The sequence below is a fragment of the Coregonus clupeaformis genome, unplaced genomic scaffold (assembly GCF_020615455.1).
Source record: "Coregonus clupeaformis isolate EN_2021a unplaced genomic scaffold, ASM2061545v1 scaf2352, whole genome shotgun sequence".
NCBI lineage: Eukaryota > Metazoa > Chordata > Actinopteri > Salmoniformes > Salmonidae > Coregonus > Coregonus clupeaformis.
Genome location: NW_025535806.1, coordinates 74238 through 80237, shown reverse-complemented (window position 1 = coordinate 80237; position 6000 = coordinate 74238).

Here is a 6000-nt window from a genome sequence, read left to right as displayed (position 1 = left end):
AGTAGTCCACAGGTGCTGATTCTGTCTCCAGGCAAAATATTGAAATATTGATGGAAAGGTGTATCGATCGGAGCCAAGTTTTTGGTCAGTATTTTTCCAGCCTTATTTTGATACATGCCCAATCATGTTGTGTAAGTTATTATTTATTTTACCCCCTTTTTTCTTCCCAATTTCACGATATCCAATTACGATCTTGTCTCATTGCTGCAACTCCCCCACGGGCTCGGGAGAGGCGAAGTCATGCGTCCTCCGAAACATGACCAGCCAAACCACGCTCCTTAACACCCGCCAGTTTAACCCGGAAGGAAGCCATCACCAATGTGCCAGAGGAAACACTGTTCTACTGACGACCGAAGTCAACCTGCAGGTGCCCGGGCCCTCCACAAGGAGTCGCTAGGCGCGTGAGCCAGTAGGGCCCACGGCCAAACCCTCCCCTAACCCGGACGACGCTGGGCCAATTGTGCGCAGCCCTATGGGACTCCCGGTCACAGCCGGTTGTGAACGAACCTGGGTCTGTAGTGATGCCTCAAGCACTGCGATGCAGTGCCTTAGACTGCTGCGCTACTCGGGAGGCCCTCTATTTGCTGTTTTTAAATGAAAAACAAGAGAAAGTTGATCGTATTTTTGTTGTTGTTGATGAAAACGTGTTATGCTCCTCATATCTAACTGATACAATAGACATGTCTATAATACCAAGGGCCCTAAATACAACATGCTCAATTTAGTGATAGTAATAGTGATTTAATTCAATATTTTCTATTATACCTGAGTAGTCTAGTACCTACTCCACTTATCTGATCCACCTGTGTTTTAATGTGAACTAAAAGGACACCCTAATGGAGTAGAGAAGAAGCTGAGTTCCTGTTCTGATGGAGCCATTTTCTCCGTCTCCTTTCCACTCACCTCACTCTCTTCCATTACTGCAGCAGATTTCAAAGCTGCTGTTGGTATTCACAGCATTCCCTGAAATGGAGTGGGGCTCTCTCTCTGTTTACAGAGCAAATCTAATGCCGGCTCTAATGTACACAATCCAGTTCACTGCCATGTTTAGTGCAAAACCCCTTAAGAATTTTGGTGGTAGTTTCAGACAACTGTGTTCCAGACCAGTTGGCCTTGAGATAATCGTGACTCTCTCCTTTTCTCTGGGGGGATTTTCGAACAAACAGAGGGGACCGGTGCCGCTCGTCAGCCCAGAGGAGCTTGCCTTTAAATTTGCAGTGAACAACATCAACAGAAACAGGACTTTTTGCCCAACACGACGTTAACGTCTACATACGAGGATTAATATCTACGCAGTTTTGAAGCGTCGAAAAGGTGAGTGACATGCACTTTGTTTGTGGCCAATGGCCACACTGTGGAATGGATGGAAGCAAGGCCATTGGACGACAGCAGAACATAACAAACCAACCTAAAGGTTTATTGCAAGTCTTTCTGGCAAGGGGTTTCAGTAGTCTAACTCATAGTGCGTTATTATATACTTGGCTGTTATAGATTTTTAATACTGGCATTTTGTTTGATGTTAGTTAACTGCACTCTGAAACCAGGATTTATTCTAGTAGACATATAACAACAATTTAGCTTTGTGGTGAACAAAACCATTATCCATATATCATTTATTTGACGATTCACCAAACACATTATTCAGCTCACTTGTTGAGCGTCATGAAATGTGATATGCTGTCTTCCCTAGAGTTAACTCTCTCTCTGTTCTTGCCATTCTAGCCTGTGACCAACTGTCTTTAGGTGTAGTGGCAATATTTGGGCCGTCACATAGCTCGGTCCTCAAATCGCCGTCCAGTCCATCTGCAATGCTTTGGAAGTGCCACACATCCAGGTGCGATGGAAACATCACCCTATGGACAACAGGACACGTTTACGCCAATCTGTACCGGATTACTCTTCTCTCAGCTACGGCATCTTGGATTTGGTGCAGTTCCTCAAGTGGAAAACGGCCACAGTCGTATACGATGACAGTACAGGTGGGAGTATGACATTTTCTAACCAATGGGGGGTGAGTTTCAAAGCTTCGTAGTACTAAGATCAGCTTAAGTCCAATCATAGTGATACAAAGCTTTCCAGAAATGCAGGGTTTGTTATACTCTACAGTATATACTTTTGATATGTGATACTTTTTGTCTGGTAAATGTGATATGTGTAACATCAAACAGCTAAATTACACTTTACTAGAAGCAAAATATTCATTTTGTTAAACGTTCTTGATATGTGTGTGTTGACAGTTGAATGATGTTGTGCGTGGCTGTTAGCTTTCTGATGTTTGTTTCCTAAAGGTCTTATTAACTACAGGAACTGATAATGGCCCCCCCCAGGTATAACATCAGGCTTAAGATTCGCCAGCTCCCCTCTTGCACGGAGAGGCACCAGGCCTCTCCTCAAGGAGAGTGAAGAGAGGGACGGGAGTTTCGCATAATCTTTGACTGCAGCCATGAAATGGCTGCACAGAATCCTTAAACAGGTGAGAGCCTTACAGGCACTGCCTGGCACTGTCCAGAGCTGACAGAATGTAACTGATCGACGCTATAGACAATATCAAATTCATATTCTGCATTGACATGCATTCTGGAATTGGGCTTATTATAAAGCGGTAATGTTGTGTTAGAAAATAATCGTTCTGCTTTGAGCCATTCTGAATTGCAAGTGTCAAAACGGAGTTATGCAAATCTGTTTTTCAAAGCCAGTATTATGTGTTTTGCTGTGCTTATTTTGGTTGCTCATGATATTTATTGCCTTTTACACTACAGATGAAATGCTGTTATTTGATGTTCTAACTCACATACCAGGAACACTTTGTTGATTTTAATAATGATATTGAGCCATACTGTGGTTTCTGATGAAAATGGCTGAATTTGGCTCATGTATCTTCCACTGTAATCTGCATACGGTGGTGACGGATGCATATCAGACCAATAAACTACAAAATATAGACCATCACAGATTTATCACTTACAGTATGTGATGAGGAGACATGTCTTCTTGAAGCAAATAATGGCTTTTGAAGAATGTAATCCAAATGCATTTTGACATAAGTAGTTCAGTTTACGTTTGATGTTGCAAAAAGTTGCTGATGATTGAAACACAATAATATACTCAAAAGATTGCTTGCCTTATGCATCATACCCCTTCTGTTAGATATGACGCTTCTGAGGACGAAGAGATATTCAGCAACTCTTGGGTGGATAATGGAGGTTGCTTCAAAAATATGTATTGTATTTATAAAGCCTCTTTAAAAATATACATGTATAACACTACCCCAAGACTTCTGCAGTACCCTACGTTTGAACTTTGATATGGCGTTTGCTGATAGTCCCTGGCCTCCCCACAAGGCCCTGCTTTCTACCTCTCTGTCTGCACTCTGCAGCCTGTCTGGTGTTCTCACCTAAAAACAACCTCCCCTCGTCAGATCTGATCCCCCCTCAAGGTGTAGAGAAAATAAATGGAAAACATGGCAGGACTGGACCTTTTGTCTGGACCTGTCCCAGAGCTATATCCCAGGTGTCTCTTAAAAGCGCTGACCCCTTTAGCGACGGTTCCATCCTGGTAGCACTTTTGTCTCATTTCTTTAAGTGTCTCGGCCACCGGGGAGGGAGGGACAGATGGAGGCCAAATGAGGTTGATGAGGATGTAGTAGAGTCAGGCGAGGGACCCAAAACACACATCTTAATGTGACTTTGAAAGTACAGGTTATATATATATATATATCAGTGGAGGCTGGTGACTTGAAACATTGAGGAGGATTGAGACCCACGTATAGGCGCGGAACGCATTCGGAGATTACAAAGTGTGTTTCAAAAATCTTCAAAATACTAATTATTTTAACATAAAGCATTTAATAAAGACAATTATAGTACATAATATTATGGGGAATGGGAATGAGAGGGCTACTTACACAGTATTGGGAAGGGATCACAGCAGTGATTGAATGAGGGTATGAGGCATGAGTTGAGGTGTTCAGAGGCTTGACCAGTGCAGGACAGGATTTGACTGGGAAGACAAAAAACAATAACACAACACACTACACAGTTAGACAAAAGAGCTAAGAATGAGTTAGTCCAAGCAAGGAGTAAAATCATTGATGTGTAATAATGTGATTGTTTGTGTGTTTGTGATTGACTCTACATACAGTAAAGAGAGAAAATTGATAGGGGTACTCACAGTGCTTGGAGAGGAAACATTCAATGTGCCAGTGGATGACCGGGCACATGAGATGTGGCTTCAGTTCATGTCAGGAGAGAGTTCAGCTCTTAATCAGGGAACAGTAGGGGACTTAGCCGTAAATACAAATAGCAGATACATTCCATTGCAGCTGCGCCATGCGTAGGTTTGGACAACGAGTTTATCTATGAAGTTAAACTCAGACATCTCAAAATTCATAAAGTCAAAAACAGACTCACATCTCACCCACTTGACACATCAAAGCAGCCCAAGAAATCCCTGATCATCCACATACCTGACGATGACTGACAACTGCAAGCAGACTGGTGGCACCATAGGTCCCAGAGTGGTGGGGCAATTTTTACCCCCTGGGGCCTGGAGTTTTTCCTTATATGTTAACCTAACTAGGAAAACTCTGGACCCTATAAGGTATGACAGTGATTTATCAGTTGTAAAAAGGTTTAATATGGGCTATGATGGGACCAGTTTTTCCTAATCAGGTCACATGGTTTAAAAAAAAAATCTGGCCCTGGGGGGCATGAAAACCCTGTCAAACTGCAAACCTTATATTTATTCATATAAATTATATTTAGACTAGATTAGGAGGAGGATTTCCAGACACATAGACAGCAACTGATAGACAATAGAACTCACAGGGCTGAGCTTGCTTTATGCATGTTAGCATCATGCAGGTGTAACAGTGCTTCCGTCCCTCTCATCGCCCCTACCTGGGCTTGAACCAGGGACCCTCTGCACACATCGACAACAGTCACCCTCGAAGCACCGTTACCCGTCGCTCCACAAAAGCCACGGCCCTTGCAGAGAAAGGGAAACAACTACTTCAAGGTCTCAGAGCGATTGAAACGATACTAGTGCGCACCGCTAACTAGCTAGCCATTTCACACCGGTTACACATGCCTATGCAACTGTAGGCCTTATAAAACATTTACTCACATCTGTCATCACTATTATGTTGACTGATTAATCCCAGTTAATCATTTTGGATTTAAAACGTATAGGCACCATAGCCAGCCCAATTTTGAATATAAACTAAATTTGATCACATTCACATTTTCTCCTCACACACAAATAGACTATAAATACATAACGTTAACAATTAGTTTACCCTGACCAGATGGACAGGGCGCATAGGATGTATGCAGCTGCTCTTATTAGTAGCCTACAGTTGATCAGACTGAAAAATTGTCTCGTTTTCATCCCATACAGCATGTCAGATTTCTAATGTTTAGGTGTAGCCTAGGCTGCTGCAACATTTATGTCATGAGTTTTTGCTTGTGTCTGTCCGGAGTGATTATGTGTTATCATCTTTGCTAAATAAATACCAGAGGAAAGTGGAAAGCCTACTTGAGCGCCCGATAGAAAATGAGCTGCGTCAACCTCTCTTTAAGCAAAATGTTTATGGATGATGCGATGGAAGCTATCAAATCATTCGGAATTGTTTTCGACATCCTAGAAAAGACAGATGAATGTTCGATATGTTCAGCAAGTACAGCGTCATAACTTGCAATTACCTCTGCAAGCTCCTTGTAGTTGCCCTTGTTGGCGGAACTTTCCCTCTCGTTGTGTTCACTATCGATGCACCTTTTTCCCAGAAGCTTGAATCTGATGTGGGCATTTATCTGCTCCCTGCTTTTGTTTTGCCGTTTAGCTGAACGATCAATGTTCTTCAGGTCACTGTACCCACCTTTCGACCAAGGCTCAGACTTTCCAAAAAGCAGGCAAGGCCAGCAATACAGAAGGCTTGATGAAAGACTCCCTGTTAACCAGCTATACTTTTGATACCAGTTGGTATTGAACATCCTCACCTTT